The following is a 17,324-nucleotide window of genomic DNA, read 5'->3' as shown; positions in this document are numbered from 1 at the left end:
TAATGACCCTCAGACACCTAAAACCAATCCTTCTGATGGAAACATTTATAGCCCTTTAGTTCCTAATTCCAGCTATACATTACCACATCAGCAAGATGGATCAAGATAAGCCTGTTGTCCTAACCAGATCTCTACTGGCTGATCAGTTCGCCTTTTGACTGTGCTAAGCCAGCCTGCTTGCTTCTGTGCTGCCCCCCCTATTGTGCAAGCGATGCAACTATCAGGCATTTTAAAAGAAAACACACACACAAAAAGCAGTGCTTTGTGAGCTACCTGCTGCCATCACGGTCCCAACTGACCCAGCCCAGCTCTGCTGTGCGCCTGCTATCAGCACCACTTGTGTACACTGAACAGCTTGTCCTTACCCCATCACTCCACACATGGGAGACTATCCCCTTATTGCCCTCACCCAGGGCTCTGACCTCAATTATTAACTGCGTTTAACAAGGTCATTATTAAACCTGACTCTCTGCTCCCAGATGAGCTATCATGTGTCTCTCTTTAACCCAGCAGGAACCTTCTTCTCACCCCATGCCCTTCTTATTACCCTTTAATGTGCCCTGAAGCCTCTGGAGCAAACCCATCCATCCCAGATAATATCATTTCTAGAAGGAGAGTGAAAAACCAGAAGAGTCCATTCCTGAAGATTTTTTCCTACCTGGCTCCAAAACATCTTTCCATTTCCTTTCTATTTTAATCATCCATCTCTAATAACAAATTCTAAAAACCAACAGGTCTCTCCAGTCACAGAAAACTGCTCAGCTGCAGATTAAAGGACATTACAGTTTTTAGCAGGACACTAGTTCTTCATACATGTGAAAACTGATCACAACTGTCTATTATGATTAAAAAGAAAGTAGATATTAATAACTAACTACTACTTACATCTTAATTGCGGCTTTTATGCCAAACAAAAACAGGAGTGCCACTGAAACATAATATAAAATGTCAGCAAATGTCTCCACTTCTGTGCTTGACAAATGCAGCTTGCAATGTGCTGATGACATCAGGGCACTGAAGGGCATTGGGAAATGCTCTGTGCTCCTCTCCGGCTTTGGCACAGGCACAGCTCTGTGCCAGGCTGTGGCTGGGGCCTAACCCTGGGAGTAAGTTAGAGCAGTCTTAAGGCAGCTTTACTTCGTAAGCAGCAGCAAAAGCCCAGCAGAGGCTATTCCAGCGGCTGAATGGAGGAGACCTCAGCAGCCTCTAATCCTGTTTTCTCCTTCCTTGCTCCTCTTCTGGAGGCTTTTATACAGTGGGATCTGCCAGGGCTCATCTCATGTTGGCAAGGGAATGCCCCTGTGTCACCCTCAAAAGCCACAAGCATGTGGGAGACCCTGGGTTAATTGGTAACCTCAGTTGGTTAGAGATATCTGCAGTGTATCTGCGTCTCATAGTAAGGCTGTAGCCTTTGCATAACCTATTCAGCAGCAACGGTGGCTGCCCAGCCAGCAATGCACCCCTCCCATCGCCTTCATTTCCAGTACCAGACACTATACCAGTAGCCCTCGATGCAGTCCCCATGGCTTCACCCAACCATATCTCACGCTAGTGCCATCTACCTTGCCCCATCCACCCAGCCGGGCGATCTCACATCCCTCCCAACACCACCTTGTGTGAGAAAAACTGCTCTGGGGCTGCACTTCTGAAGATAACCACCATATTTTTCAATTTTCACTATTGTCCTCTACTACATGTTCATACGGTGCCTGGCTTCCCAAGGCCCTCATCTCCTTCAGAGCCCCTAGGGGCTGCTGTATTGCAAAAAATACATACCAATGAACAGTTGGAGAGCACACAGACATTCATCAAACCTATCCTTTGATTTATGGTAAGCAGCTGAAAAACGCAGCAGCCTTCAAATAAAATGCTATGACTGAATATTGCAAGCACGATGAAGGTTTTGTGGATGAGAATGCTCCCTCCCCTCAAAATATTTGTTTTCAATACCCACAAAGTAGTATAATGTCATTTAGCGAGGAAAATTCTGGCAGTCAATGCACAACCTGGCAGAGCTACAAGTACTGTAGGTGTTACGATACACACACAACATGTTTTACAAATAGAAAGTGGTTTCCAGAGTTCTTTAATATATTCTAATTTCCCCCACCTCTGCCCAAAAAAGCTGCAGTTATGAAAATACTGTTGCATACTGAAATATTAAACTAGAAATCTGAAGAGAGTTGTTTTTTTAAAAAGCTCTCTTTTCAGCTATTCCTTCTTCTCTTTTTTTTTAAGTCAGGTATGTTTTTAGCAACTTAAACAGGTTGGGTTACCCACAAGAAGTAGTAATTTTTCCACCTAGCAGATTGAGGTATTCATATCCTCTTTAAACATTTCTAAATTTATTCTCCAGTATTATTCAAATAGAAATATTTGCATGTACACCCTGAATCGGATAAAACCCTTTCAGTACTAACCCATGGGTAGAAACCACACAAATGAAGAAGATTAACAAAATGCACCTTCTTTGAATCCAAAGAGCCTTTGGAAGAAATCCTTCCAAAAACCCATCCTGTCTCAACTGGTTATTAATGTTACTTCTTCATTTTGCAGGAGAATCCTGCTCAAGAGCAAACCTAGTACCTATACAACACGCAGTGAGATATACCCCTTACCTGAAGAACTTGCTGGCTAATAGCCAGACGGGTAAGGAGTTATTAGCCTAATTTACAGGTGGGAGACCAAAGAAAAAAGAGAGTGAATGAACTGCTGAAGGCCACCCAAGACACCTGTGTCAGAACCAAGAGCTGAACAGTTTTCTTCCACGCTAGTCCCATGTCTCAGTCACACCACCAGGCTTCCTTCCCAAGAAATCGCATCAGCTGCTTCTTGCAAATTTTCAAGGTGCAGAAAAGCCAAGTTTGATCTTTTTCAAGTTTCTGAGGTCGCCAGCTTCACTCTCAGGTGAAGCGACCACACTCACTTTCAGGAACAAAAACCCCTTGCAGAGCATTCAGGCGTGAGCAATGAGTCACGCTGCTGTTTGTCAATGACTGCCCCATCCAACCTACCCAGCCAAAGAAAAGCGTGTCTGCTCTTTGTGTGTGGGCACTTCCTAACCAGACCTTCACACAAAATCACAGAGTGGAGACACCAACCTGAGCCCACAAGGAGTCTGCCAAGGACATATCACGCAACGCTAACAGTAACATTAGCCCTGTACTAGCATCCTACACCTGAACCAAGAAGCGGAGATGCGGGGGCCTTACTTTCTCTGGGCAGTGCCACAGGACTGTGGGCACATAGGAGAGCAGGTCAGCACAGAATTGAGTAAATCTTGCTGCTTTGGTCAGCACTAACTATGCAGTGCTCATCCACACAGTGAAGATATGTCAGAAGTTTCTTCTGGGAACGTGAATGGCTGGGCAGATGTCTGCTGGTGATATCCAAAACCAGTGTCCTAACAGTTTCATAGGTATTTTCATAATCCAAATGAAGATGTTTCCAGTTTGTCTCAGATGACAATCTCCAGGAAATACACTGTTCTCGGTTCACTTTCTTGGGATGGGGGATTAGCAACTAGGCAATGGGTTCCCCTACAGGGAGAACAGCGAGGTGGAGGAAAACTGCAGCCTACTATCGGGTTTGGCAGGCTGTGCTACACCGAGTACAGGAGGACCTCAGGGAGCAGGACCTGGAAACTACGGGTTCCTCGGGCTTTGTGACCTGTTTATACCCACAGCCTACAAAAGTACCAGGTTCAATCTGACACATCTGTTCCACAAAGAAGAGCAGAGCAGCCTTTCCAATTGCAAACACCCGTGCTGCCATCATGGAACATCTCCAAGACCTCTTTTAATTGCTACACGTGAGACCATCGTGTAGGTTGCGATGAGGGAGAAGCTCCCATGCTGCAGTGCTACTGAAGAGGGGATGACGTGATGCTGAGAACAGGGCTAGCCATGTGGTACCTGTGCATCAGCTGCAGATCACGACCACAAGGTCTGTCTGTAGCCTGAGGACAAAAACTGAGAGAGTAAGTTGGTGCAAATTACATGAATTACCTAAATAATGCTTGCTAGAAAATTACATCCCAATTCTGCTGTCCGTTAGTCTGCAAGTAGCTCCACAGACAGCAGAGGAACTAAGACTAAAATAAAATATTACTCAGCAAAAGGTGGGGCTGAGTGACTGTGCCTTTAGCATTTCTTACCTGTTTGCAAATAGACTCCCATCTTTACAACTCTATTTATTGGGCCAGATCCTCACCTGGCCAGCTCCTCTGAGGTGAACTCAACAATGCTGGTTTAGGCTAGCTCTGAATTCATGGTTTATAAGCATTTGCTGATAGTTACTGCAGCCTGTTGTCTGTCTCCAGGTTGTTTGCTAAATTCACTAGTATTGCTTGTGGTATTTCCACCTCCTGCTGCTGCACAGGTGCCCCAAGTCATTGGGTTATGAATGGTGAGCCCAGTGTTGCAGCAACCATCATGCCATTTTTGATATGAAAGGCTTTTTAACCTGGCTCTTCCCCTTGAAAATTTGACCTGGAAGACGTAACCCTGACCGTCAGTCCAGTCTCCAGACGAGCTGAGTCCCAACCCAGCAGAGCATGCGGTTAAGTCCTGAGGGACTTAAGCATGTGCTTAAGTTCTCTGCTGGATCAGTGCCTTTACAACCAGTCCGACTGCTTTGTTAGCAGTGCTGAGCACCAGGGCTGAGCTCCAACAGGAAATAGCAGCTTCCCTTTGAAGTCCTGCCACTGATGTTCACGTAGGTGGGACTTCAAAGAAGAGCCACCGCTTCCCCTCCCAGTATCGGAGGCCCCAGTGTTGGAGAAGCAGTACTGCTGGTTTTAATTGCATTAAGGGATGCTTTAGGGCGGACGATTCAGCCCTTCTCAGAAAAAGGACAACTTAAAAAGGTTCCCACCTGCTGGCAAGAGACTCAAGGAAAGGTTAACTCACACCCCAAAATACCCTTTAAAACAAAGGTCTGTGGAAAGAGATCTCTTCCCCTTCTGTTAACTGCTTTCCCTAGTGCCACTGAAAACACCTTGTGTACCTTGTGAGCATCTAATTTACTCTGGAACTGTACTCCTGGCCATCGTAAGGGCCCCTCGCCAACGGGGATGTGGATAAGGAATGGCCAACCTCAGCTCCCATAATAGAGATCACTGGAAAAACTGACCTCAGCAACAGCTGAAGTAAGCCAACATGAAGAAACACCCCCACAGGCAACCTACATGGCTGATTCTGCTGACTGACTGTGCAATCATGCACAGGAGCTCCTTTAACTTCTCTGTATCTCTTTTCCTTGAGGGAAAACAAAGCAGAGAAGTCCGCATCCCAAATGGTGTAAATCAACTCAACTGATATCAAACATGGCTCCACCTTTTCTGTTTCCAGTCTTGCAGATTGCCAATATCCAGCTCTTCTCTAAATCTTCAACCAGAAGCAAGACCCAATCAGATGGGAGAGGGTCAGAAAACCCTGAGAACCACCGAGTACTTGTATGTGCTAGAGAAGCAGTCAACATGCCCAGGGACTAAGAGAAACAGTACAGGTTTTACATGGATTTGCAAAGCTCTTCCATGTTCATATTGCTTGGTTTTGTCTTCCCTGGAATTCACTTCATACATCCAGATTCCATATATTTCTGCAGTCAAAAGCTAGCTACATAAGTAGGCATGGATTTTGAAGGAAGATGAGTAATTTTTGTGTCATTTGAGGACTGAGTACTTTGTGACCTCACTACCCAGAGTTCAGCTGAGCTCTGCTGTTCAGGTCATTGACTTGCCATAACCTGGTCACCTCACCTGGTCATTTCGTATTTTGTACCTCCACACACAACAGTTTGTAGAACAAACCCAAGTCAGCAGTAAAGCAATATATGCCAGTGGGGAGCAACAAGAGGAAGAGGTTTACCCCAGTAAAACCAGCTAAGCAAAGATGTGCCCCAAAAGTGCAGAGAGAGAGCTTGATGCCAGACCCTGAGGGGCTGACAGCAGCAGCAGCAGTATGGTGTGACAAGACTGGACTTGACCACTCAAATGAACTCAGCCCAAACCCTGATGTCTGTCCTGGTGTGAAGAATGACCACAAAGCTGAACTGAAACAATTTCTGGCTCAGGAATAAAAAATCAGTATGGAAAGTCACTCACGTGCCTTTCAGAGCCATGCAGCTAAGACTTTGCTCAACCAACTCAACTGCAGAACAGCTTGCATAGAAAAGCTTGAAAAAATATCTTTTTATCAACAGAAAAGTGATTTTTTTCAAGACATTTCTCTTAAAGTTTTGAGCTTCTACCAAAAAAATGCCAATGTGCATTTTCAGCCAAAATTATGCAACTATTCCATATTCAGCAGTTTCCCATTAAAGATTCTTGGGATTTAGGAGTCTGGGGGTTTTAATTGCTATTTTTTCTGAATATTTAATCAACATTTTCCACTGAGGGAGAAAAAATATTCTGGCCAAGCGTAGGTTTCCTTGCAAGTTTGAGAAGGGCAAGGGGGAGGAGGGGTCGCTGTATTTTTCCTTAAAGACACAAACATTCTCTTATAACTTAAGTCACCGCTACACTTGTGAGCCTGACAAATTTAGAGGACTTAAAATCAATCAATAAAAAAAGAGCTTAACCACAAAGGAAGTTCTGGTCAACCCTTCAGCTTTACATCATAGACAACATTTATTTTATCACAGCCTTAAAAAATTAAAATAGAAAAATGCATCTTCTTGGAAAACAGCAGTTATTTTCTTCCACTGCTCAGATATTTTTATAAGCCTAGTTCCACCAGCCTCACTCATGTTGAGAATCACCTTACCCTGCAGGGCAGACCATTTATTTAGAGGCAAGATATTATGTCCCAAGCAGGACACTAAGATGCCTCCACCCAACAAAAACTCTACTGTGCAGCTGAGCTGGACCAGCCTACATCCCAGGTCCAAGTCTGGTTTGAAGCATTACCCATACTGTCTGGATACTGGCCTCTATAAATAAACAGGCAAGAAGGTTTGGAGAAGAGGTGAAGCCTTTCTCATTAGTTGCGAGCAAGGAAGGAAGTTGTACCTTACCAAAGACTGCGGGAATTCACAACTCCCTCCTTCCCTTAATAGCACTGCTGGAGGCAGAGAGGAGCAGGGCAGAGCGGCCTTACAGGGATGGTCCAACAAAATAGCCGAGACAACCTGTGAAATTAAATACTGCACATGAGTAAGGGTGGCAGAACTTGCCTGACAGATACCTTTCTTGCTGGCTAATCATAACCACAATTTATAGTTCTTTCCATTAAATCTTAGCAAAAGGACACAGTGGCACAGAGACTGATTTGAATTGCTGGCAAACATATGTCTTAAACTGTATTTGTTCAGAGAACTGGTTCTGATGGTTTGTCATTCCCCCCAACATGTTTTTTGGTTGTTTATACATATCAGCTTCAGCAAAACTTCCACTGGGAAAAGGTTTCTCTGGTCCATGAGGAAACTTCTGGTCAAAACACACATAAACAAACCTGCCCAGAGCAGCCAATGGTTTCAGCATTCAGCTGGAGCACAGAAGATGTACATTTGAAGGCCTGATACAGATCAGGGAGCTGAACTTGGATCTCCTAAATCCAAGAGGGATACCTTAACCCCCAGGCAAAAGGCCATTCTTGGATGTTGCTTTCCTGTAGGAGTCATTTCATATTGGATGTAAGTCATAAAATATTTGCTGGTAACAGCGAGACCAATTCTGCAGCCCAGAGGCCAGAACACTGAACCAGAAAGAGCAGGAACATGACGCCGGTTCTCCCATATGCCAAGCGAGTGACTTGGATATCTACTGGTTTATTGAGGTAATAAGAAAAAAAACAAACTCTTTACGGATCCTGTCTTTCAAGCAGAATGGAAAGAACTTGAAATCTCACAACATCTTGTGCAACAGGAGAACCGTTTCCTACCCACTGTTACAGGGGGGTAGATCTGCAGCGTTTATCACCTCTTGTCGCCAAAGTCAGAATCTGGCCCGCTGCCTTCCACCCTAATTCAGAATGCACTTTCATCTCTAGTATAAACACCAAGAAATATCAAAAGCCCTGTTGACAGTACTGCTCTCATTTTCTGCTTTAAGAAGTTGCCAAAAGGTACAAAATTAAACTCTCCGAGTCACAGTAGGCTGTTTTGTCAGTTTATCCAATCGGTAACGTAATACTATCGTAACCTCTATCGTTCTCGCTCTTTTCTTTTTTCTCTTCCCCCACCCCCTTTCCTTTCTTTCTTTCTTTCTTTCTTAAACAAGAATTTTCCCTGGAAGGGAACACAGTTCCTCCAAAAATTAAATCATAGCATCAAATTTCAAACCCACAAATATAAATCAAATATTGTCTGTTGACACTGAGGAATATTCCTTTGCGCGACGCATGCTGCTGAAGCATTGTTCAGGCCACAGTAGGTAGACTACGGATATTACCGTGCTAAAAGAGGTTCTCTGGGAATTTTCCCTGAAATTGCAGGACTCAGAAAGAGGCATGTTTCCCTGTCTCTTACCTATTACCTCAAAGAGCACATTTGAGGACTGGCCCTATATTTTTTCTTTTTTTCCTTGTTCTTTTCAAAACTAATGGGAAATTCTGGGCCTCAAAAAATATAGAATTAGGTCCTTTCTTATTTCATGAATGAAAACAAGAGCAAAATAAGTAGCACCATTTAACAAACAGCAATTCTGTGGAAAACTTCTAGGAAAACAGGAGCAATGCCAAATGTTTCTCTAGCATCGGAGTTCCTAAGCAGGGAAATACATCCCCACAGTAAGGCATGCATGACATTTGCAAATGGCCTTCACTTGAAATCAAAGTGTAACACATATTACCTCAGTACATAATTCGTTCTTAATCTATTAATGATATGACTCATTAACATATTAGTAGCAGTAGCGGTGTTAATAGGAGTAATACCAATAATAATGTCATTGTAGTGCTAACAGGTTTCAACATGTTAGTTCTTCTACATGCATACAACAAAAGGATTTGTGACCCAGCATCACAGAGGTGGTGAGACAAGAAGTTTGATAGCCCTACCAGTTACTTCATGGGATGTGTACTATTATCTCTTGTTATCTCCCTGAGGAATAACAGAAGATCTAAACATGCAATCATAAGGATTGTTCAGGTGTAAGATCCCTGATGGTATCTTTGCTGGACATGGGCTGAAACCCTAAAGGTTATTTCTTTTTTATATTGTTTAAATGTTTCTGTTATTACTCAATCAGGTGGGAAATGCCTTGTAGGACCTACTGAGCTCTTGAGATTTCTGCTTCTTCAGGTTGCAAGAATACTCTGACCTCAGGGAAAATGTCTTTTATGAAGGCATTTTGCAGAACTTGTCAAGAACTACTGGGGAGGATTAACACACAGTCTAAGAAAAGCTGTTGCACATCTCGTTTTCTACCCTTGATTTCCCTGCTTGGAAATCTCATCTGAAAGGACTTGAGGAATCGATCTGCTAGTTTGGGATTCCTAGAAGCACAGTTCCTCTGATGGTGAGGAAAGGTCCCCACACAGCTGAGCCCACCTGCGAGGCTCAGCCAGCACTGCCACACAGCCAGCAAACCCACAGAGCCCACCAAAAAAACACACTGAGGTCAGCTCTTCCAGAGCTTCCAGATCTTTCCAGAGAAGTGTCAGGTTCATGGTGGTTGTATTCTGCAAAGGGAAGATGCTTGTACAGGACAGTTGAAAGTTATTGCATGATTTCTGATTGTATAGGACAGATCTGATTTATGCTAAGTGCAAACACTGCTCACAGGGTTTGGGGTGAAAGCCAGCTTCAGGTTTCAAGTATCCTTAAAAATCTGCTGCTTTAAGAATCTAGGTTTGGGGTCAGGCCCTTCCTTGGTTCTAGAAAACCAACTATGAAAAGAAAACTGGACAGTACCCCTGGCTTCACGCACAGACAATATCTGCAAGCACAGGTCTGCCTCTGCACCTGTATGGCCATGGCGCAGGGGAAAATGAGCCATTCTGTGATATCTTGCCATGCATCCCGGAATCTATGGATCCAAAATCCACACCGCAAGGGAAAGTAAGACTGGGCAGGTTGGGAGCCACAGCTGTGTGGAAAATAGCCACAGTAGCATCATATAAGAACAATAAAAAGCAATACTATAATTACCTTCCTGCTCGCCCTCACCAAGATGCAGTGAAGTCTCTGTCATTAACATCTCATCTACATACAAAGGTAGTGCATCTTGGAGCATATTAGAATAGTGAAAGCACTACAGCTCTCATCAGAAAGAAAAGTTGTATGGTATAAGTCACTTTGACACCAAAATAACTGCATTCACATGAGGACTTGTCCCACTATAACCAGTGGTAAAAAAAATAATACAGAATTATTTCCTAACAAAAAAATTGTATCAAGGCAATTTTTCATGTAAGACAGGCCTAAAAATGGTTCTTAGAGTAGCTGTCAGGAAAATTGCCTAATAGTCCAACTCTTCCCCAAGTCTCCTGGTACCCAGTAGAGCTTTTAAGAGCCCTGTCCTTGCAACGACCCCAGTTAGCCTTGGGGCCTTGCGCAGAGACACTCGCAAACAGCAATGCTGAAGGTGCAAAACCAGGGGACCAATGTGGGCTCCAAATCCAGATTTTCAAAAGAAGGAAAACACCGTAATCGTAGCCTATTCACCACTCAGGTGGGTGGCTAAAGGACACCCGTTGAGGCTGACGATGACGATATTGCTCTGGTGTTGCCTCAAGGGAGCTCTGTGGCCCTGAGAGCAGCTGGGGACAGGTCTCCAGCCCCACAGCCAAGGCTGTCACAGCCTTGCTGGAGATGGCAGGGGCCATCTGAGGAGTTGTCAATGTTTACTTTCACAACTGGTTTATCTGGCTCCCACCTGCTGCCTTTTCAGAGCCCCCAAACTATTATTATCAAGAAAATTGTATTAACTACTACGGGCCCAAGTGAGTAAGTAGACAGGCTCACTCACTGGCAATGGGAAAACAAATTCTCAGAGGCAGATCTCTCCGCCTCCCTTTCCTCAGGCTTACCTTTATTTTTAAAGACAAAAGTCAAAACCAGCCCAGGTCACCCTATGCCAGGCAGGAGGGACAAGGTCCCAGGATCCTCTGTGCCTGTTTTTAGCCTCTTTCATAGTTTTGTCCAGATCACCCAGATAATGGGCAGAAACCTGCTAAGCGTGCACTTGCCGGAGTAACCTTACATGGCTGTCTGCCTTCCTCCTCCAAGTTAAACAACCCCCTGCAATCTCCACTGGGGTGACAGATATCGAGTGGGTTTCCCCTTCCTCACCATCCCAAAAAAAGGAAAAGCTCCCTGATGCCTCTCTCCCACTGTACTGCTGACTCTTGATAATCTGCCCTGTGCAAGGAATATATGAAAGGCCCATGTGTCAGCAGGGGAAATATGCTACTTGGATTACACAGTGGCTCCAATAACTTTTTTGTGTGGGGACCTCTGTGAGGTCCACAGAGGTGTGAACTTTACCTTTGCAGGGCTTTTGTGAAGCCTCCGCTGCTGAATCTTACTCCTCTCTAGAGGTGGGGATAGTCTTCCCAATGCTTCTACACTGTAAGAACATGGGCTTTTATATTTAGGCTGCTTTTATGGAGACTTTTGAGAGAAGAGCTCCTAAATTAAAACCACATTGCCCAGCCTGAGCCAGAGCCTGCCGCATGAGCCCTGTCTACTCCCTGAGTCTTTCCAGTGCTGATCGCTTCCCGGTGAGAGCACAAAACAGTGGGGCTTACAGCTCCCGGGAATCTGCCAGCACGGAAACAGTCCTTGACTAACAGCTTACAAACCTCCACCAGAGCTCTGGGATGCTCTTTTGTCTTTGCAGGGTCTTGGTGGGTGCAAAGTGGTCTGAACAGCTCTTTGTGTCTGTAGCTGCTACGAGAGAAACACCTTTCCTCTTTTTTTTCAGAAGAGAAGCTGTTGGGACGTGCTCACCATCTCGCTCTCTTCTGATAACCCTTTCGGCATCCTTCCGTTTTCTGGTTATTCATTTGTTACCCCTGAAATCTGATTCCTGATCTCAGCCCTCTCTTATCAGCCCCTTTCGCTGAGGAGTTCCAAAGCAACGGGTTAGTTTTAATCTTTGCACTGTTTCTCTGTCCCCGAGGCCTCGTTTTGCTGGGAGAGGAGGTGAGTGATAGGACTGACATCTGTGGGGGGAAGGGGCTGCCATCCATTAACTCGCTGTTATCTATCTATTCATCTGCCCGGCAAAACAAAGGTATGATTGTTGCTCCAGCCCACAGACCTGTGCTGGCTTCACTCCAACTACCATGGGTCATAGGAGCAGAGGAGATATGGAGGCACGGCCCAAGCACAGCCCAGCAACCAGAATGTAAAGCCTCCTATATGGGCTCTGTGTCAAGATCTATACGACCACGTCCTTCCCGACAGCCAGTACCCAAGATGCGCTGCCCAAGTGAGCCCATTCCGGCCACAGACTTCCTCCACTGGAGTGTATAAACCTGCCCGTAAAACACAGGATTGATTCTGCACCACCCCAGCATCTGGCAAACCCGTTTTGGGCTGTGCTCTTATTTAAGCAATTATATAGGATATAGGGTGCTAGAACATGAGTTCCCTTATCTCTCTTTCCCACATTACACCCTTTCCTAAGGCAAATTGATGCAGCCCCATTGAAGCCGAGGCACTAGCTGACACTAGCTGCAGATCTGGCCCCGATTCTGCCGTGCTTTGCCTCTGGGTAGTCATTTACACCTGTTCAGAGTGCAAAAGGCAACAAGCAGCAACCGCTGGAGCTGCAGAGCAGCGAAGTCCCATCCCATCGCCTTCGGAGCCCGACATGCCATGCACCGATCAGTGGCGCAGAGCCCAGTTCCCCTTGCATCTAAGTTGGTTTTGGCGTTGCACATAGGCATCCTCTCTTCAGCTTCTAGTAAACCTTGAGATCGCTGCCAAGTCTCATGAAAGAAAAAGTTGTGACCCAGTTCCTGGAGGGTGACTTACTGTAAATAACTTTCAGTGGCATGATGACACCTTCATGAAATCTAGCAGTGCACTTGTCAGTCCATGAAATATGGAGCCAAGAACAAGTCCTGATCCAACGTTACATGGTGAATATCTTTTCCTTTCCTTGCACACGCAAAATCCCTGGCAATTTCCGGAAGAGCTGTGGTTGTGCAAGCCAAACAGGGCTTGGCTTATTTTCTGAATCATCAAAATAGTGCCAGTTTGCATGGACAACATCAGCTTTTGAGCAAAGCTTGCCAATACTGAAAAAAAACCTTTATGCCTGAATTAGACCCCAGTTCACTGCAGCGAGCTGGCTTTCCTGGATTGGCTCTTCAGCCAGCTTTAACCTTATGGCCAAAGTGTCTTCCAGGGACTAGGCAGAGTGACCTCCATTCACTGCTTGCAATACACCTGCAGGAACGGAGGGTGAACTTTTCTTTGACGTTTTACTGATCTCAGTGACACCTTGTCTAGCTTGGCACTATTTGGCGGCCTCAAAACAGTCTGTGCAAACAATGGTAAAGCTGGACAGCCACCAACACACATCTTCACGACCTCCAGTTTTCCTGGAGACTACCAGGCATGACAATCACTCTGTTTTTTAACATTGCCATCCAAAATCCAGTGAAATTACTGCAAGGCCTCTGGAACCAATTTCAAACAAAATGGATCCAGCATTTAGATCTCAGGCACCATGTTCAGATCTGTGGGTTGCTTTGGGCTTCTAATTTCCATGGGGATTTGCATAACTAAATACAGTAATAGGCTGGGCAAGTACATTGAGCAGTGGCTGTGAGCCAGGAACTAATGAGCTCTATTGCAGACTGTTTAGCTCTGGACAAGTCACTTGACCTTCCCAAGTCACATCATCCCCATCTGTGAAATGGGGATAGTAATACTTGCCTCACAGGGGTGTTGTGAGGATTAATTAGTTGCTGCTTGTACATCGCTTTGATGATGTTAAGAACTACATGCCTGCTAAGTATTGTTATTGTATCATGGCTGGGAAGATATTGCAGTTAGGGCTAAATCCTGCCCTTGGAAAAAGATGCGTCTTTCCCCATGTCTTGTAAAATCAGCTGCTAGGCTTGCGCAAGGAGCATTTATATAACATTGGTACCAAACATCAGTGTGCACCTTGTACCTTTGACGTTGCCAAATCCCCAGAACAACAGCCTGCTGGGAGTCATGTGATGCACCATCCTGGTGCAAATAGCTTTGGGCAGGAGCCCAACTGCAAACTCTTTCTTCCCCCACGAATTGAAATTAGTAAATGTTTCCATCAGGCATTTCAGCGGTGACCTCAGGTCTAGAGCTCAGCGTGCCATACAAAGCCCACAGGCACACCAGCCCAGGCAGCACATGCCACACGCCACCGAGAGGACAGCCCACGGGGGACGGGGTGCCTAGGACAGCCAAGCATCCTCCTGCACACGGCGAAGCCACGAGGGCCGCAGTGAGACAGGATGGCTGCAGGAAGACACGGATACATGCATGAGCACAGATGGAAAAGGTAAGCTTCCCTTGCCTAAACTCCAACCCTTAGGTGAGCGCTTCCTCTCCCATACGCTCCCCCAAGAGCAAAGCCCTTTCACCTCCTCGGCATTGGGGCCTAGATAATACAAAATAGTGCACAAAGAAAAGAATTCCGCCGACTGCAACAGGCTACAGCTCAGGATCATTAATAGGCTCAAACCACAGCATCCAGCCTACTCAAGGAACACATAGGAGTTATGCATCCAAATTTCAGTGACATTTAGTGGAAGTCGGCCAAATGGCTCCCTTTGATTCCTTTGAAATTTGAGCCATAACTGTCATTGTATCTTAGACGTGTGAACTGCTCTGAGAAGTCTCCCATATAGATTAGACTGCGATCAAAGAGTTCCACTAAACTCAATTTTATGAAGATGGAGGGTTGAGGTGAGGCTGATCAGCAGCAACATTATCTGAAAAAAAACCCACCAAACCTAGCAAGTTTGAAAGGGTTAAAGAAGAAAGTTGTTTGGGTAGACGGTGTACATTAACTATCATTTTCAGTCAGCATGCAATGACTAGTTAGCGGGGCTTATCATCCCCAGCTATGTGAGGAATTACAATAAATGCCTGAAATGCAAGCAGGTTTCCGGCTTAGGTAGGTAAATAATGGAAGTCACTATTTTTGTCTGAGTTGCAAGAATTCCCTGCGCACACAGGCTCCCCATCCCCTCCCCACTGTAACACAGCTAACTCTACTCCCTGCTGTTTGGCAAAATGAAGTCCTTTCATGCATCCTCAGGACTTTTGCTTTGTCTGCAGAAGTAGCCGACTCATTACTTCCTTTTTGGTGGAAAGTGAGAGGTTACATTTTCTGCATTCATTTGTTTTAAATACTTCCAGAATGTAATGACCTAAGGATGAGTGGAAGGACGTACGAGCTGCTCTGAGACAGGGACTGCATGATTTGTAGGGAAAAAGTAACAAAGCAATCAACCCAAGCATAATGCTGGTGCTGTTAAAGCCTGGTAGTGATCCTCCCGTTGCCTTCAGTGACATGAGGCTTCCCCTCTGCAGCACCATCCCGTGCAGAAAATACTCTCAAGTTATTCAGTGATTCAGCTGCTATTCGAACAGCCACTGGAGAAAACCTCTGGCTGGCTCTGCAGGATAGAAACAGGGTAAACTTTGGATAGCACTTAGTAGTAAATAGGGAATAAAGTCATTACAGTCGGGGAGTTTATTCTCATTTAGCCCAAGGCCTTTTTCCCTGCCCTGGCATCCCCAGGCACGTGCCTGACCTGGCCTCTCTGAGAGGCCCCTTTGAGGTTTGTGCGTCGCAGCCTTCACACGCCGGCTGAAGAAAACACCAGGCTCCCGCCACGGGAGGGGAATGGGGGTGGGAACCCGAGCCTCGTGAAGTCCCATGTTGATTTGGCCAGGCTCCAGGCAAGCCCATGAGAGCCTCAGCCCCTTCTGCCAGGGAACGCACAAATTATTTGTGAACCACTGCTGGGGGAAGGCCAGCAGAGGCGTGGAGACGATGGAGCCAGGGAAGGGTTAACCAGCACCACGGCTGGAGGAGCGTCCTCCCTAGCTGCTGCTTCACACATGCCGTATTTCTTAGCAAAGTGAACATATTAACACTGGCATGCTCCCACACACCGCCTTGGCTCTCCTCCAGGAAATCATAACCCAGCTATTTGGCACACAAGGCCGCAATTTTATTTACACAATCAACTTCTTGATAAACATAAAACTTACAAAATATACCACGCCCTTAAAATAAAAAAAAAGGAAAAAGAGAAAGAGGAGAACTGCAGTAACCTGACCTTCTCAGCCAGAAGGGCCAATCTGCTTTGATTTGATACTCCCATCCCCAAAGAAATCACCTGTGGATCCATGAGGGTTTGCCCTGGCTTTAAGGAAGGGTCCTGCTCGGGGGAGACACAGGGGGACACTGCGGGGCTGGGAGCTGCCAGAGGGATTTGGGGTGATTCAGGCAGGTTTCCTCCTGGGCACCCCGGAGCGCTGGCAGGGCTGCCAGCACTCGCTGTACCTATGGCCCTGGGGCACCCCATCCTCACCTCCTCACCTGGTGCTACCACTGCTGTCCCCTCAGGAGGGGAAGACAGCCCTGCTCTGCCAATAACCCCAGAAGAGTTGGAGCCATCCTCCTTTACTGCTCTTATCCTCTTCTTGACATGAATCTTGGCAGAAGAGTCTCTGCGTCTCTATGAACATTATAATTTTCAGCTCTATGTCCCTTAGTCAATCTAACCAATTTGCAAGTGGAAGTTGTAGGATTTATTCTGGGAGGAAACCACTGCCAATTTCACTTGGCAACCAGATTTTCTGGAGACATACTCCACTTTGCCAGAGCACCATTCAATTCAGCCAGGAAGCAGGGAAGCCAGGAAGCCTAAACCCTCAGCAGCCCCCCAGGGCACCCGCTGCTGGGTGAAGTTCTGCCTGAACATCAGATAAAACTGCATCAGCCTTGCAATGAACTGAGAGGCACACATATGCATGCTGCTGCTATCTGGGGTCACCTGAACTCAGCTCCACTACATTCTCCTTCACCTTTTGAGCTCACATTTCTCCACTGACCCTTCAAAGCAATTGTCTTGCTTGGCTGCTTGACAAAGGGCTCACAACCTCACTCCATCAACTCTGTAGGCACTGGAGACCAGGGTGGCAGCCGGTGCAAGCTCTCCAACAGCTGGTGTTAATGGTTGTTCTGCTAAGCTTCAAACTGGACACATGAAGACAAGGAGATGCTTAAACATAGCCTGAATCCCACTTGAGAGAAACTGCATGAGAAAAAATAATGGGCCAAGGGCATTAAACTGATTTATACTGGCTGAGGATCTGGACATATCTGCTTTATTCCTTGCAGATAAAAAGATCTGCCTGAG

General features: G+C 45.8%; 1 long non-coding RNA gene across 1 annotated transcript in view; it reads right to left on the bottom strand.

Annotated features, from left to right (window-relative positions):
- Positions 1-7,029: 7,029 nt before the first annotated feature.
- The window catches only part of LOC141920445 (uncharacterized), a 168,675-nt gene continuing 158,380 nt past the window's right edge, over positions 7,030-17,324 (bottom strand). The window contains exon 3 of the long non-coding RNA XR_012622343.1: positions 7,030-7,131. This is a non-coding gene — a long non-coding RNA (uncharacterized LOC141920445). The remainder of the gene's footprint in view (positions 7,132-17,324) is intronic.

Source organism: Strix aluco, chromosome 3 (assembly GCF_031877795.1).
Source record: "Strix aluco isolate bStrAlu1 chromosome 3, bStrAlu1.hap1, whole genome shotgun sequence".
NCBI classification, from domain to species: domain Eukaryota; kingdom Metazoa; phylum Chordata; class Aves; order Strigiformes; family Strigidae; genus Strix; species Strix aluco.
This window is presented reverse-complemented; position numbering and strand designations above follow the sequence as displayed.